Genomic DNA, 17,962 nt, shown 5'->3' on the forward strand with positions numbered 1-17,962 from the left:
CTCCTTTTAGTGAGTCAAAAATGGACCAAGGCCATTTGTTGGGAAGGGACCAAGGCCCTCCTTGAGTTCCTGCAAGACACGGGATATAAAGTCTCATGGGAAAAAGCACAAATCTGTCAGACCAAAGTGTGATATTTGGGATTTGATTTAGAGAAAGGTCAGAGGAGGGTAGGTCTAGAGAGAAAAGAAGTCATTTGGTCTCTACCAAGACCCACAACCAAAAAGAAGCTCCAAGAATTCCTCAGGACAGCAGGATTCTGCAGAATCTGGGTTCTGGGATTCAAGGAGAAAGCAAAGCTGCTATATGAGATGCTAAAAGGCAAGGAAAAGGAACATTCCAACTTAGAATGGAATGTTGAACAAGATTCATCCTTCAGAAGACTGAAAAAGGCTTTAAGTGAAACTCCTGCACTTGGCATCCTAGATATCACCAGACCCTTCAACTTGTTTTTAGATGAGAAAAATCATGTTGCCTTGGGGGTCTTAACTTAAAAGATGGGCCCCTGGGAAAGACCTGTCACTTACCTCTCAAAAGCATTAGACCCCATGGCAAGAGGATACCCTCCCTGTTTATGAACTGTGGCTGCTGTAGTCATATTAATAAAAGAAGCTGACAAGCTGACTTTAGGGCAAGAACTAACTATATATACTTCTCATTCAGTAATGGAATTATTAAATAGTAAAGGCCAGAATTGGCTCACCAATAGCCGGATCACTCAATACCAGGCACTGCTATGTGAAAATCCTCGCCTGACCATCAGCACTTTAAAAGCTCTGAATCCTGCAACTTACCTGCCCTCTGAAATGGGTCCACCTGACCATGACTACCTGATGACTGTTAATGAAGCCTGTGCTAGCCAACCAGACCTTCAGATGACTCCCCTGACTGACGCTGAGTCCACCCTTTTTATGAATGGAAGTAGCTCAGTTAGGGAGGGAATCTGCCCCTCCAGATATGCAGTAGTGGCCACCGACGAGGTGCTCCTAGCTGGACCTCTTCCAGGTGGATGGTCGGCACAACAGGCTGAACTATGGGCCTTGATTCAGGCACTCAAATGGTCAAAAAGGAAGAAAGTCAATATATATACTGATTACAGATATGCTTTTGCCACTATACATGTCCATGACATGCTGTACAAAGAGAGAGGATTGCTTATGGCAGAAGGAAAGCAAGTTAAAAATAAAGAAGAAATCCTGCAGCTCCTCAATGCAGTTTGGGAGCCTCTGAAGATAGCTATTATCCATTGCAGAGGCCATCAGAAAGTGAAAGATTCCATTACTCTTGGGAACTCAAAGGTGGATGAGGCAGCCAAAAAGGCGGCCGACTGCAGCACAAAATTTGTAGGGAAGCTACAGAACACCCAAGAGGAATCCAAAAAGACTGACTTGCACTACTCAGACAAGGAAGATGAATGGACACAGAGTCAAAAAGCACAAAAAGGAGAATACAACAACTGGGTGCTCCCTGGTGGATGGGTAGTCACTCCAAGGAGCCTAGCCTATGCGTGGGTCAAGAGATATCATGATCTCACATATGCAGGAAAAACTGCTCTAAATAAACTCCTTCAGAAATACTATTACATTCCTCAACTCTCCACACTTTGTGTGCTTGTCTGCCTGAGATGCAGTACCTGTGCTGTAGAGTAGAACCCAGCCAAAAGCCTCAGCCAGCACCCAGAATCCAACACACTGGAAGCTCTCCTTTTGAAAACATGCAAATAGACTTCACAGAAGTGAAGCCCTGCAAAGGCTACTGGTATCTTTTAGTCTCAATCTGTACCTACTCAGGATGGGTTGAAGCTTTCCCCACTGAGACAGAAAGGCCCTAAGAAGTGTACAGGGTCCTCCAAAGAGAAATCATTCCAAGATATGGACTCCCTCTAACCATCAGCAATGACAGTGGTCCAGCCTTTATAGCAGAAATAGTCCAGAAATTGGCTAAAATGCTGAAAATAAAATGGAGCTTACATACCACCTACCATCCACAAAGTTCAGGGAAAGAGAAAGGATGAACAGAACCATAAAGTTAGTTCTCACCAAGTATTGCTTAGAGACCCAGGCCCCTTGGGTAGATCTTTTACCCTTCACCTTGATAAAAATCAGGACTATGCCTAGCAAAGAAAAATTCTCCCTGTATGAGATCCTCTTCAGAAGGCTACCACCACTGATTAAAAGCCTTAGAGACAATACACAAGAAGTAGGAAGCCTAATGCTTACCCAACAGCTTGAAGCTTTAGGACAGGTTTTTCATCAGCTTCACAAATATTATGGGGAAAAGGATAAACATCCCCACAGACACTCCTGCTCATTCATTTGAGCCAAGGGACCAAATTTATATAAAAGACTGGAAAAAAGACTCCCTCATGCCAATTTGGAAAGGGTCTTTTGTTATTTTTATGACTACTCCCACAGCAGTAAAAGTTGCAGAAATCCAGCCTTGGATCCACCATTCAAAAATCAAGAAATTTCATCTAGGAGACTCCTGGATGTGGCAGCTGGATCAAGCAAACCCACTGAAGGTGACCCTGCTGAGATGGCACTCTCAAAGCCCTCCTCCTGTCACTCCAGAAACTGACAGGTCAACATACAGCTGAAGAAATTAAAGGAGACAATGCTCGCAAAGCCCTGCCAATGGGCTGACGTATGGCTAAAAGCCCATGAATAGTTGTACTGCCTTGTTGTCTGGGACTTTCATACATACTATTATTGTTGTGTGTTTAGTTCTAACTGGGTTCCTTTTTGGCATTGCTCTGGGTACCCCTGTCCCAAAAGACTGGAGCACTTGCCAAAAATATTGGCTTGCTATCACATATTGGTGTATCATTTCGTTTTTCTGTGTTCTTATATGTTTAAGATAAATGCAGAACATTGGGACTTTGAACTGAGTATGTACAAGCCTAAATATTCAAATCTTTCAGATTTTGATGCCAAAAGAAAACTAATCAAGGTAATCAAATGGGAACCCAAAGCATATCCCATGCCCTTTACATTTGATGGATGCCCACACCAGCACTAAGACTGGCTGGGAGTGATAGATTGTGGAAGATATAGTTGGGAACGGCAATACTGTACAATGAGGTCAGAAGGGCAAGCAAGAATGGCTATAAAGTTCCAAGGACAATGAAAGGCTCAAATGGGAGAGAACACACAATCCCCGAATTGCCATACTTGTAAAGAAGCAGAGTATGACCCACTTAAAGTAGTTGTATCTGACCCATGGGATCCCAAATGGCTAAAAGGACAAACTGTGAAGGTCCAACTTTACTATTTAGTGCCTGGCCCAAGTACTTAGATAAGAAGCGATGACTATGACACTCACTGGGATATGCTAGTCAAAAAGGTCTGGACCACAGTTCAGCCAACAGTCAGGGAAAGCCCGATAATTAAAGAAATATAAAAGATTAAGTCCAGACCAAGTAATTACACAGGGATAGATATGGTACAGACTATGAACAACACTCACAGATTGCTTCTGGCTACTGACCCAGATCTAGCATCTGACTGCTGGATCTGTGCACCCCTGGCAGCTCACCTATCATACTTTGGGGCTGACCCTACTGGGAATCCTAAACCATACCGATAAATCACCAGTTTGACTTCTTAGTGAACCCACTGAAGTGATAAGTAATAGCTCATGTGTGTTTAACATTTCTACCTTAACAAATGTCCCCCAAAATTGTGTCAATATCCAGGGGACTTACTCCAACCTCAGTGCTCCAATAGGAGACTTCTTTGTGTGTAAGGATGGCTTCTATCGAGTCTTTTCCCTTGAAGTACAAGATAATTGTGCTATAGGTATTCGTATCCCAGACCTAAATGTATACTCCCCCAGTGCCCTGAGACAAGTTCCTGTCCAAATAGGGTCCGCTGAAGGAAGACTAAATAGAACAAAAAAGAATCCTATTGTGCTGTCTATCCTAGCAGGACTAGCTATAGCAGGGAGCCTGGTATTCAGCACGCAGCACTTGGGCTTGGACAACAACAATACCTTTCATTAGGCCGAGATTTTCAAAAAGGGTTTGATGAAATAGGAGCCTCAATCCTCACTCACTGACAGATGTAGTGCTGCAGAATAGAAGAGCCCTCGATTTGCTGACGGTGAAGTATGGGGCAACTTGTCTTTACCTAGGAGAAGAATGTTGCTATTATGCAGACCGGTCAGGAGTAGTCAGGGAATCCATGACCGGACTAAAAGAAAGGTTAAATCAGATGGAAACTAAGTATGGTTCCCAGGATACCAACTCCTGATGGAGTTGGCAGTTCACTGGATGGAAAGCATGGCTAGGGGCCCTGATGGGACCCATAATCATGATAATACTCCTGGTGACTGTAGGGCCATGTTTAATTAATTGGATTTCCAGATTTATAATGGAAAGAGTCCATTCCATACAATCATATCCAATGCTAATGCGAGCAGAAACCCATTATGTCTGTCCTGTTCAAATCAATGAAGATTCTGTTTGATGTAACAACAAGGGGGAATGAGGTAGAAAGAGCTGCCAAACAACTTGGAATGGATAATTACTGTAAAATATTTGCTCATGAACTCTGTGTCAGTTTAATGCACTGGGCATGTACTTTGTGGGGGCCACCCCTTAGACCCCCTCTGTGTCAACTTGTCCCTGTTTGGAAACTCCAGGTGGGCCTTCCCCCTCTTGTGGGGCGGCCTGTTCCCAGAAAGATTAGAAACCAGTTTTGAAATTTGTTTATGTAAGCCCTCAACCCTGAAACCATGGAAAATTGCCTAATGCTGCTTTACTACATCCTTGCTACATTCTGTATAGCCACAACTTAAGCTACCCTGTAGGCTACGAGCAAGGTATAAAAAGGAGAATCTGTCTTAACTCAAGGCCAGTCTATCAGGACTTGTTTCCTGAGTCTGGCCATTGCCTGGCAATAAACTTATTTTTTATTTTACCCAACTCTTCTGTCTCTGGAAGATCATTTCGACTCCCAATTTGCTGCAGCAGGAACACACAAGTTTACAAGTAACTAAGTGTGTGGTTTGTTGGTGGGACCAATTCTGCTGATTGGCTACACTATATAATGTGGTTGCCAAGTAAGTAGGCTTCTTCCTTATCCATTATGTATTGTGTGAATTGCCCTGAATGGCTTTTCCTCTGTGAGTCCATGTGCATCTGGAAATAATCCCAGTGTTATTCTGCCCTTTGTCTTCTTGGGAAGAGAAAGACAGATAATTGTATTGCTCTTGCTTCAGTTACCAAAACAAAGGTGCTATGAACACAATTTATCTACAGACCTACAATAAAGAGGGGATTTCTTTGTTTGTTGTTTTGGGGAAGTTGTGTTGAGGAGATGTTACATGGAAGCAAGATGAGGCAAAGAAAAGTATGAAGTACAATAAATAAAGTCAAGGAAAGAGATCATTTCAGGCCACAGTGCAAGCTGAGCTGTTCCTAGAAGGCAAAAGCTCTGGAGATGAAGGGCATTCAAGAACTCCTTTCTGCTGTTTTGTTAAGGAAGTTGTGCCAGCAGCACCTTTCCTGGTTCAGTGGCTCAGTTTTGAAAGATAACAGCTGTTTGGCCACTCCATGTGCTTCACTTAGTTCATTCATCAAATAGATGAACAGCTGCTCTGAGCTAGGGAATGTGTTAGACGCTTTGGTAGATGTGAAGATGAGTCAGACCAGAACCCAGGCAGAACACAGTCCCACATAGCACATCCAGAGTGTGGAGCTGTGAGGGGAAATGCCACTTGGATAAAGATTTGCAGCTTTGTCAGTCTGATGCTCAGACTGAGGATGACATCTCTCATCACCAACACCACTGTTACTCTTTGTTCCTCATTCCTTTTTCCAGGAAGATCTGACAGCTCCAGAACACTGCTCCTCACTTTAGGACTTTGGCTTCAGAATAGACTTTCTACAAGAAATTGTTTCTAAAACTTTATATCTAGTGCCACAGATTTATCTTAGTGCTAGAGCAAATGTGTGTAAAGTTAACAAGACAAGTAGTTGGATATTTGATATTCTTTTTTTAATCAAAGTATCAAATATATATGTATGTTTAATCACACCTTCCTGGTACCTCTAAATCCACAACAAGTTTTTCCCATCATTCACACAATTGTAGTAATTGTTGTATATCTTCTTTACATGCCTTGATTATTATCTCCAAAGAGAAAAATTTGTCTTATGTAGCTGCATATCCCCATTGTAAAACAGTGGATCATTTTATTGATTTATGTCATCTAGACATTAGTAATTATTCTTTCACCTTTTGCAGAAATCACTGTGATTTTGGCTTGGTGGCCCCGTGACATTCATTCCTGTCATCATCTGTTGAGTGACCAATCAGATGGGTGGAGTGTGTTATAGAAATTGGCAGCAAGTATCCAATGGGTGAAGAAGGTAAGATGAACCAACATTACTGAGTAATTCACATTTACTAATTACATAGAGATAGAAATTTTATCTACTGGAGAGATTCCTCAAACTGGCTTGCTTTGAAATGCCTACCAGGTCCAAAGTAGAACCTGAGAAGGAAGAAAAAGCTTATCTTCTTGGGCTTCAAGTAATATGATTATTCATTGTCATCATTATTGGGTTCTCTTTATTGAACACCTATTTTGTGCCAGTACAGGTAAGATAATATTTTGGAGTATATAAACTATTGAGGAGAGAAGAAACTAAAGGTAATATAAATCTTTAGCAAGGAATTGGCTGAATAGAAAGATTGAAATGATTTATGCATCATTTTTCCCCTTTTCTTTCTTTTGAAAAGAATTCTTAAAATAGGAGCAAAGTGGCTTATATCCCACAATGCAAAGAGATTGATAAGAGGCTGAAATGTTTAGATGTCGAAAGGGAAGAGCTTTGATCATAAGCCAGGAGCCTGGATTTTGACCCCTAGACCTTGCTCTGCTATTCATTGTCTGTGTGGCCTTAGGTTAATGAGCTTTTTTGTGAGCCAAAGGGTGATTAGATACCATGTCTCTAACAGGTCTTAAGGTTTAGAATTCTACATATTCATTTACCTTCATTCCATCTAGTCATTGGTAACCAGAGCAACTTTCACAAGATAACCAAATAGCCAGCTTGGATTTTTCAAATTGGTCCTGCCAGCATGGCTTTCCACACTCCATATTCTAGACCTACCTGGCCACGTGTCTGTGGCTCATGTCCACATTGTCCAAAAGATGCCTTGAATGCACAGGTCTAAAGCAAGTCATGATTTTCTCCTCTAAAACTTCACCTTGATCCATTTCCCACATTTCATCGATAGCATCAGAGTTCATCAAAACTGAAAACATGAGAGGTACCTCTCATGCCTCTCAGTTCCTCACCTCCAATTGGAGTTTGTTCCTATTGATTCTTGTTGGTTTTACTCTCAGTTATCTCTGAAATACCTTTGTTTTTCTCTATTCTGACTGCTATCATCCAAATGCAAGCTGAGCCCTTTGTCTGCCTGTCTCACTGACTTGATCTTGTAGTTCTTGGGAGCAGGATTTATTTTGGGACCACTCTGCTCCCAAATGCTGCCACTATATCTGGCCTAAAGTATATATCCAATAATACTTTATTAATCAAATAAATAGTGACCTTCAGTGTGTTTTTAATAGATGATTAAGAAGAGAGACTAATGTAGTCACAGAAAGAAAAGCCATAATAATATAAGCTAATATGTATTGTATGCTTGGCCTATGTCAGAGTCAGTCTTTAAAGGTACAACTTTCCTTAATCCTTGCAAGACAAGGTAGGTACTGTTAATATCCAAAATTTTATAAATGAGAAAATTCAGTCTTAGAGAAGGTAAGTAAGTTGTCTATGGCAGTATGCTGTCATTTTTATCCTTGAAATTTTGTCAGTGGAGAGTTTAACTTAATCTGGACCTGGTGTCTTTCACCACTCTCCTCTTCTGCCTGTCCTCTGAATGAACCTGGTACATTATAGACAAAATCATTTCTTCCAAATTAATCTAGAGGCTCTCTCTGCAGCCTACACTCTTGTTGTTAAACACATGGTCATCTCTTGCCATCACTGTACATAAATCTTCCAAGATTTCCCATGTATGTGATTTTCATATATTAAGGAGTGTCTGTTTTGGGAGAAAATTTCAACTTGAGGAGTCTTCAGATTTTGCTTTCACACCCTGTTCAATATTTGTTAGGAAGAAAAAAACAACCAAAACAATGAATGACAACACTTGAGTTGGAAGCAAAGCTGGACTTCCCTATAAATGCACCAGCATGATTTGGAAATTGTATGACTGTCTCCTCTAGTGTTCACATTTACTGCATTCACTTGCTGTGAAGCCTGGTTCAGCTGGCAAAATGTGTCTCTCCTGTGGATATGCCTGTGAATGATGATCATCTCATTTCTGCTGAGCCAAATGGGCCTCTTCATTTTCTCAGCCCTTTGAATTCTTCAATAGGATATTTGAGTGACATTTCCTATTTTTCTAGATTACAAGGACAATTAGAATGAGGTTTCAATGAAACAGAGTCAAAAGTTAAATAGAAAGTACTTGAATTTAATTTCACTTCTAGGGAAACTGTTGGATTTCTTTTTCCACTAGAAATGAAGAATAGCCCATTTTGAAGAGCTTTGCATAGCTTTTATGCTCAGAGAAAAAGTTAGATCTTTCAGCACTTGTAGAATAAGCATTGATATCAGAGGTTTCTGGTCAAAGGTCCCCTTTAGAAATAAAGAAAGATCTGATACAGATGGAACACCCTTTTGGTGGTTCAGGATAGGCTTCTGGTTTTAAGGAGAGGAATTTTGTGCCCTTGGAGAAAGAAAAGCATATTCATGCTTCTGCTTTAAGATCTGGGAAGAACAAAACAAAACTAATTAACAACTTTAGCTCACATCTCTGATTCTTGATCCCCAGTCAGGATGCCAGTTTCTTGATCTGATACCTCTGACTTGCCACAAACACAGGTGAAGATGAAAGGCATTTTCCCTAGCTTTATACAGCTTATAGTCAAGTAGCTCCTTTATAGCAGTTAAAACCTGAGTGTGTAGGACTAAGAGGAGAGAATTTAAACAAAATGTGATGGAGTAGCTTGGGTTCACAGATAGGATCGGCTTTCTAGCTAACTTCCAGGAAAATAGACTTAAGCTTCATTCCTGGCACACCTGTATAACTTAGGTACCTTCTCAGAGCAGGGGAGAATTACCTTGGGAGCTACAGGATAGCTCTCTGACTTGCAATTTGCTGTTTTATTTATTTATTTATTTTTGTAGGCTCCTGCAGTCCAAAAATGAATGTCTTAGAAAAGTGAAAGTAATGTGGCTTTAGCAAAATAAGACTGTCACACATTGATACCCTGCTGAGTAATCCTCAGCAGGGGCCCCTGGTCACGGGTCACTCAATTATCTCATTTGCATAGAAGTCAATTCCAAAAGCTGCTTGGGGAGTAGCTCACCTATGCTGGTGAATCCACAGGGCTCAGCATTGTCCCTGGCAGCTTGAGATGTCCATGTTGGCAGTCAGCTGCCTAACCCTCTGTGCCTGCTGGGCTGTCTGTGAATACACAGTTCCTATTTCAGGATATAGGCCACTGTGGAGAAGGAGGCCAAGTATCTGTCTATAGCTGGTGTCACTGGAATCATAAATAGACACTCAGTTCACTTGTTGACCATATTCTGCAGCTCTTCCATATGTAAAATGTGACCGTCACTACTGCATCTAGTGAACAATTACATGAAGCTCTTACAGGCTAGACAAAGTGGATATTTTGCCACTGTCCAAAATCTAAAAATAAAGGAACAATCTCAACCAAATTGGTGGATCTTTGATCTTGTTTTATTTAACTGTTGGACAGAGACCAGAGACCACTTCCAATGATAACAACGACAAGTGAGACTTATTGTTCACACCCACATGCCAGACACTGTGCTCCATGTTCTACAGTGAAGACCTTGCTTTATGTCACCAGAGCTTTGACTGGTGAAGGCTAAAAATTCTTGCTGAGGGTCATGTGCTTAAAAATGGGAAGAAAGAGGATCTCTATTCCTGAGCAGAGCTCTGTGGTACTTCTGTTGATCAACATGTCTTTCTTTTCTTTTTACCTTGACTTTCAGTCTTAATTAAGTTGGATGGGAAGAAGTTGGAGGGCAATTTGTATTGCATACAACATGACAACATGACCTTTAAAAAAGTGGCCTCGCTGGCCCCTCCACAATCATTCTTTCTTTTCTTTCTTTCTTTCTTTCTTTCTTTCTTTCTTTCTTTCTTTCTTTCTTTCTTTCTTTCTTTCTTTCTTTCTTTCTTTCTTTCTTTTCTTTTTGGTGTGGTCATCTCCTAAGTCTCCACTTATGTTCTACAGGAGACTTATCTGGCTGTAGCTAAGGCAGTGATGCACATCTAAATATATATGGTGAATTTCAGGTAAGATTAAAGAAAGGAAGCTGGAGCTCTTTGATATATTACTTTCTCAACCATCCCTTGAGAACCATTCCTATTTTATTTCTTGAGCTATGTACCAGGTTCCTATGTATCAACATAATAATGAAACCAAAGTCCGTGCCTTTGAAGAGCTTTTGTTCTGGTGATGGAGCTGGTAGACAAACAACCATAGAACAGAGTCACTTCCAGACAGTTCCATGGATCTATGGCAGATCTGTGGCTTGGATCTATGGTCTAGGCAGACCCAGGCTGATTCTAGAGGAAAGTGGGGGAGGCTTCAGCAAGGTGGTGATCTCTGGACTTAGACTTGAGCCTGGATAGAAACTCACAAGGAGGAGGAGATCAGGAAATATTTATCAGTCAAGGGGACCAGTACAAAGATGGTTAAATGGATAAAGATAGCTTAAAATTAAAAATGTGAAAAAGGTCTACTATGAAGTATCTTTTAATTTCTTCACCTTCGATTTTCTTCCCTGGATTCAACAACTATTTTTGTTTTGTGTGTAAATTAGCAGAAAGCTTCTAGGCAGTTACTAACACACACATCCATGTAGCTACCTCCTTCACATTTTTATGTGTAAATAGATAGTAGTTAACTATAAGCGCTGTTCTGTGCACTGTCCCATACCTTGATTAAAAAAATTTTCCCTTTATTTTGCTTGTACTTGTTCAATTCAAAGTATTTTTTGCTTTAAAAATATTCCAAACCCACAGAAAAAATTTCAAAAATTACACAATAAATGCTTGTGAACACTTTATCTAGAATCACTGACTTTTAAAGATCATTTTGCCCTGTTGTGTGCAATGATTTTATGGATCCAGTCTGTAATCAAGGTACAGCTTGGGTGTCAGTTGCCCAGAAACCCAAGCAAGCTTCTGTGCCTGGCACTTATTTAGGGAGACAGCATGGATCTACTTGCATCTTAGAACATGATTCTCTCACTGTCAGTTTTCCTGAGATGCCCTAAGCAGCAGAATCATCCCCAGATTAGAGATGGCAGGAGCCCCTCTTTGCATCACTTGATCTTAGGGAAAGATTTTGTCTTGTCTCTTCTTGAAGTACTCAGCAAAAAACAGCATTCCAGGTTTGTGAGCATTCTCCCTGTGCTTGCCTTCTGGGCCGAGTGATCCATGTTAGCAATAGACAGTCCAGTTGAAATCTGATCACTTCATTTTTGACAACTAGCCATTTAGATAGCATTATCTCTTCTGTTCTGCTTGTCAGAGTCAACATGGCATCTCAAAGGCTGGTGTAGGATTCTCTCCTTTTAAAGATCAAAGTGCCTGAGCTATCTGTGCACTTCCTCTGTGTGTTACATGGCAAGGGATAGTTTGTACTCAAAGTGAGAGGGACTTTGAATACTGTGATAGGCAGGAAGTAACTTAATAAGACAATGTGATAGAGCTTTGGAGCCATGCGCTCTGGATCTAAGAGGATTGTTCTTGGATATTTGTTCATTCTTTCTCCCATCAAATAATCCCTGAAAACTTTCCTGACACTCTTCAAGGCTCTGAGCCAAGACACATGCGTGGCCTGTGTGGACTGGGGACTCAGGATGTACTAAAGTGGCAAACAGGCATCTCTCAGTTGAAGAAAAAAAGTGAATGTGAGCACAATAGGATGAAATTTCCAAAGAATGACTTCCTAGCCTTCATTCATTCATACATACATTAGACTCAGATCTATTATCTGTTCATTCTGTACTATATTCATGTGTATGCTTTTGAATAAGAAGTTGAATAGGAACTACAGTTCCTATTCTCAGAGAACTCATGAGCCATTTAGGGGTATTTTCTGATCACTTGTAAATCTATCTGGTTCCTTAAGTTGAGCCAATCAGGAAGGTCCATCTGTCCTCACAGTGTTTCAGGAGGAAATCAGGCCACTGCCCACCAGAGTTCCCTGGGTCCACATGATACCTAGGGCACAGAATAGCCATTTCCTCTCGAGGCTAGTAACCCAAATTTTTCTCAGCCCCTTAGAGTACTTAGAACTGTAGGCAATGTGAAATGAGAGAGCAGAGAAGGAGCAGAGAAGTAACAAGCCATACTAAATTCTGCTACCAAGTTATTGTATCTGCTGAGGATCCAGAAGGTCAAAGCCAGGCTCCTGGAAGATACTTTCATTTGGAAGCTTTAGAGAAATTGTGGAGGGGCCAATGAGTTCAGCTTTTTGAGAGGCTCTGACTTTTAGTATCTAAGCACCATTCCAAATGTTATGTTACCATAGCAGCAGTTATTATACTTTATATTTTAAAGAATTTTTTAAAAATTTGGCTACATACTTTCAAGGGCTAGTGAGTAGGTACCTCTCTAAATGAATGCCTAGCAGATTTCCCCAAAGTATCATATTTTTGTCCATAAAAGACAGTATTTCAGACCTCTTAACACTCCTAACCATTTTTTAGAATTTCTTCTTAAAAAATGGATCCAAGAAGATTCTCATTCCTGTCTCTAAAATTGTTTGCATTGTTCTTAGGCTATGAAAGAAAAAAGCTTTTGTGGCTTGTACAGTTTTACCCCCATCAGGAGTTTGAGCTGGACCACAGGTATTTACTGTGCCAGTCCCCATTCCGTTGGACAAGCAGCCCATAATTGCTCAGGACTGGCCAGCCTGGCATGTGCTCAATGTCCTGGGAGCACGTCAGGTCCATGTTCTCTTCCCTAGTGCTTCTCCACAGAGCTGCAGCATGGCTTTTCTAGTTCAGATTGTATCAAGCTGCTTCAATTAACTGCAGAAGTTTGTAGTCCTCTTCAGGATACATTGCAAAGTCCTTTGCTTAGTTACTAAGATTGAAGTGATCCATTCTCATCTCCAGAAGCCCCCATACATCCGGTCATTTATCTCTCCATCCATATTACACTGGTGAAAGTCCCTGGACAATTTACAATGTTCACATAGCAATTCTATCATACAAATTTTCACACTCTGGGCCAGTTGGTTGGGAAGGATCTTCTCCATGAGGGGGTTTCAGGCCCATGAAATAGTTTATCACTTCTACTCTCTGGTTTATACAGACTTCAAGGTCTCACTACAACTTCCAAGGGCCCTGGGCATCTTTTCACTTAAGAGCAGCTTTTACCTTTAAAAATACTAAAAAATATATTTTGTGAATATTTTGGTATATTTTGTGAATATTTTGGTATAAAGATGAGTATACTCTTTTACCCTTAAAGGTCGGTGTTTTCTTCCAATTAAAAAAATAAAGTTCCCTGAGCCCTCTAAAATTATTGTGGGCCTCAGGTACGTGCTCACTTTGTCTAATGAACAAGTCAGTGTTGATGTTCCTCTGTTAACACATTAGCATTTATTTATCTTCAAGTTTGCAAGAGCATTGAGAAGAGAATTTGGATGTTTAATGCAGTGGCATCTATTGCACTGTGCACATGAGGCTTGGTCAACAGACTTTCACAGGAATAAGACATGGTCTCCATCTTCCTGGCCTTCCAATGCTGAGAGCTTTCTCAGACTCACCCCGTTAGGCTAACAGTGTGCCAAGTTTATTTTGAACCAGAAAATATCCTCCCCTCCCACCCTCTGCACAGACCTTTAAAGTCTGCAAAGATTCTTATGAATAATCCACTCCCATCCCCTGAGGTAAATATTATCCACCCCATGCCACGGAGAAATAAACTGAAACTCAAAGAAGTTAAGCAGAGCTGAGAAAATGGAGTTGTTCCCTGCATAGGGTTATGTATGATACATGCCAGAGCCAGGATTCTAGCTTTGTCTCCCCTCCCCCCATACTGATTTTTCTATCAAACTACAACTCAAATTAAGTCAGGAATACCTTCATTCTCATATAATTATTTAGTATGCATCAAGACTAGTGGATATCAAATAGAGAGAATTGCTTGTAAACTGAACACTACATGTGTTAGTTCACTTCCCATTGCTATAGCACTTACTAGAGATAAATCAAGAAAGATTCATAGTTTCAAAGATTTTATAGTCAGTTGGCTCATTTTATTTTATTTTATTTTTGTATTTTGTGAGTGTGTGTGTATGGGGTGAAAGACTGTGGCAAGAAGGATCATGATAGTAAAGAGCATGTGGTGTGGTAAACCTGCTTACTTTATGGTGGATGAGAAGCAGGGTGAGAGGAGGAAGTCAGGTCCTAGTATCTCTTTGAAGGCACACCTTCAGTGACCTAACTTGCTTGAACTGGGCTCCCCTTCCCAAAAGTTTTATCACTTTCATTAGTGCTACAAGATGATGACCAACCCTTTAACACATGACCTTTGTGGAACATTTAAGATCCCAAACCAAAATATTACACTCCTGTCCCCCAAAGATTCCTATCTCACAATGTGCAATGTAAAATGAATTTATTCTAGCTCTATGAGGCTACAGAATCTTGGCTTTTCTCCCATTTCTCCAAATGTCCGTGTGCAAAATTTCTTCTGACACTCCCAGCAAATTCTTGATCATGATCCTCTATAAAAACAAAAAGAATGTTACATATTTCCAATATATAGTAGCACAGGCTAAACTTTCCTAGTCTAAAATATAGGAATAAGAACATAGAATTTGGGGACCAGACTAAAAAAGACTGAAATCTAGCAGGGTAAATGCTAAGTCTTATACTCCCAAATTCAACATTTAGGGCACATGGCAGTATGACATGAGTTTCAGTGAGCTCAGGTAGCCTTGCCTTTGTAGCCACACACTGCATCCCTTTTGGTCTCTCACCTGGGCTGGTTCTTATTACTCCATGTGGCTTCCTGTGGCAGATGATCTATGTTGCTGTCATCCCTACCTTTCTGGACTGTCTCTTCAATTTCTTCGTTACTCTCACAGCCTCATATTTCACCATATCAAGGACTGCTTAGAGAGGCTTCTCTCTTTCTCTATACTGCCTGACCTCTCAGGCTTTTCTGTGAAATCTTGAAATCTAAGACCCCATAATTCTTGCATTCTGCATGCCTAAAAAACCAACACTATGTAGAAAATACCAACATTTGCTGCTTTTTTGAGCTCTATCAGGATTCACTTAGACTATGACTGCAGCAGCCTCTGAGTGTGGGTAGTTTAACACAAAAAGGAATCCTTGGGGGAAATCCTCTAGGCAGTCCCTTGTGATGAGGTTGCCTCAAGCAGCAGTTCTCAAAAGACAGTCTTTAAAAGTTTATACCTTATACATGTAAGCTACAGTGGGTAAGGTCTTCTTGATTCTTGAAATGGTCTCAAGCCTTGTTTTATTTTTGATGCAAAGGACTTGGCTTCTTTTTAATAGCACTAATCTTTTTAGCAACTGCACCTCCTTGGCCTACACTTTATTTTGGCTTCTTTTCTGGCCAAATTGCAAGATTTTTAACTGTTTAGCTTTTTGCCCCTGAATCTCACTGTAAATTTGGCTAAATATTGCCAGTAATACCCATGCCAAACCTGAATGCTGTGCTACTTGATATTTCCTCCACCAGATTAATTAGACTCTCACTATTAAACTCAGTCTCCTACATAGTGTTACGGCATGGAAAAAGGGTAGACTCATTCTGTGCCAGAATGTAACAATGTGTGACCTCTCATCAAAGTTTCAGTACAGTCTCATTTCTATCTGAAACCTCATGAGGAAGCCTTTGCTCTCAGCATTTCTATCTCAGCACTGTTGTCTTCTTAGCTTTTTTCAGATTGACCTGTTAAACTGTTTACAGTATTCTAAGCTTTCTCTATGCAGAGCCTCCAAACCTTTCTAGACTCCTCCCACAAACCAATTTCAAAGGCTTCTGAATGGCCTTGTGTGTTAGTTGTAGTCACAGACTCAACCCCACTCCTGGTACCAATTTTTCTGTTAGTCACCTGTCTAGCATTATAATAAATACCTGAAATAAATCTCTTTAAGGAATAAAGGTTTATTTTGACTCATGAGTTCAGAGGTTTCAGTCCATGGTCTGCAGGCTCTATTGTTTTGGGGCCTGTGGTGAGACAGAGGATCTGGAAAATAACAAAGTAATAGAGTGAAGCTCCTCACTTCATGATATCTGGGAAGCAAAAGAATGAAGAGGGGCTGGTGTTCCAATATCCCCTTACAAGGCCTGCTCAAGTGACAACTTTACTATGCTGGGTCTCATCTCCCAAATGTTCCATTACAACCTATTTAGTACTGCCAGCTGGTGGCCAAGCTTTTAGCACATGGGCCTTTGGGGAACAGTCAAGATCCAAGTCGTAACAATATACTGCCTAGTTCACAATTCACTGAAGGTTTGCTGGTCCCAGCTTCTGGGAGTGCACTTGCTAGATAATAATTGTCAGCTCAGCCTTTTCAAGATTTGCATCTCTTGTAGCTTCTACTTCACTTAAATTGCTACCAGTGTGGGTTAGCCCTCATTGGAGGACTGGCTAGTAAAGGTATGGCCACCTCAGTTCTGCTCAAGATACTTTTGAAGGGCTGTTACTATCCCATTGGGCCATGCAGGATTGTCTGAGCTGTTGTTGGGTTGCATTGTTTTACCTTCTTTGTAAGTATCCTCTATTATTCTTGCCTTTTCCCCCAAGTGTTCTTCCCAAAGACACTATCAATAGCCATACCAATGTTAAACTTCATCTCAAGTTGGCATCACAGAGAATCAAACCTGTGACAAACTCTATTGAGTATTTTACAACCAGCTTTCTGTGTCTGTGCATGAATACAGCCATTTCATTTGTTTATTGTTTTCACTGAATGCTTATTTAAATGATGCTCAGCAGTGTATTATGTACCAAAATATTACAGTGAACAAGACAGAAAAGCTTCCCTGGTCTCATGGATCTTAAGTGGCTTATTCTATGAAGACAAATTTTTAATCTTGTTTCTGTACTTGAAATATGCATCTCTCACACTATTCTGGCTGCCCCAGCACTTAGATGGAGGGGAAAGAGAAATCTCCTATTGCCTGAACCCTGCTAAGTACTTTGTAGTCTATGTACTACTTCTAAGAGATTGGTAGCAGAGTCCAATAATCTTTCCCTTAACGTTCCTGAAACTTCCCTCCTTTAGCCCTATCTGTGGACCCAGAGTTAAGTCTAAGCTATGAAAAACTCACATTGCACCAGGAGAATGGGCTGAAGTGGCTGACGAATTGATTTTGCCCACTGGGAATCACTGTCAGGATCAGAAGTTGAATTGAAAAGATAAGATGGAGTAAAATCAGGCCTACATTTCATTTCCAGCAGAATGAATAAGGAGTATGCAGTGAAAGAAGTGGAGCTTTTCTTGCCATTGCCCTAGTTCTTATTGAAAACCACTTAGTGGAATTCCATCTAAACTGAACTCAAACCTGGACTCTAACTCTGCTGTCAGTTCTTTCCTTGCTATGGTCTGTCCTCACTTCTCCCTTTGCTCATTGGGCCAGTTAATCGAGTGTCACTTTGGCTGGAAAAGGGGCTACTCAAGAGGTGATTGTATTGTGAGGCCATTAACCCCATCCATGGGTTAACTCATTGATGAGTTTATAACAGAATGGGCTATTAGGAGATACGATCTAGTTGGAGGAAGAGGTTCTTGGGGGTGTGACAGTGGAACTATATTCTATCTCTGGCTCTTTCCTCTCCGTATTGTTCCTCTCTGTCTCTTCTGCTCTTTTCTTCCTGGATGCTATGAATTGAGCA

General features: G+C 40.8%; 1 protein-coding gene across 4 annotated transcripts in view; it reads left to right on the top strand.

The window, feature by feature from the left end:
- Positions 1 to 17,962, top strand: part of Cdh11 (cadherin 11) — a 159,142-nt gene that overhangs the window by 63,082 nt on the left and 78,098 nt on the right. For all 4 annotated transcript variants that reach the window (XM_087205609.1, XM_004843114.4, XM_004843113.4 and 1 more), the window contains exon 2: positions 6,247 to 6,371. The gene's annotated coding sequence lies outside the window, so the exon portion shown is untranslated. The remainder of the gene's footprint in view (positions 1 to 6,246; positions 6,372 to 17,962) is intronic.

Source organism: Heterocephalus glaber, unplaced genomic scaffold, assembly GCF_053883595.1.
Source record: "Heterocephalus glaber isolate CG9 unplaced genomic scaffold, H.glaber_assembly_v1.0 deba00000071, whole genome shotgun sequence".
Taxonomy (NCBI): domain Eukaryota; kingdom Metazoa; phylum Chordata; class Mammalia; order Rodentia; family Bathyergidae; genus Heterocephalus; species Heterocephalus glaber.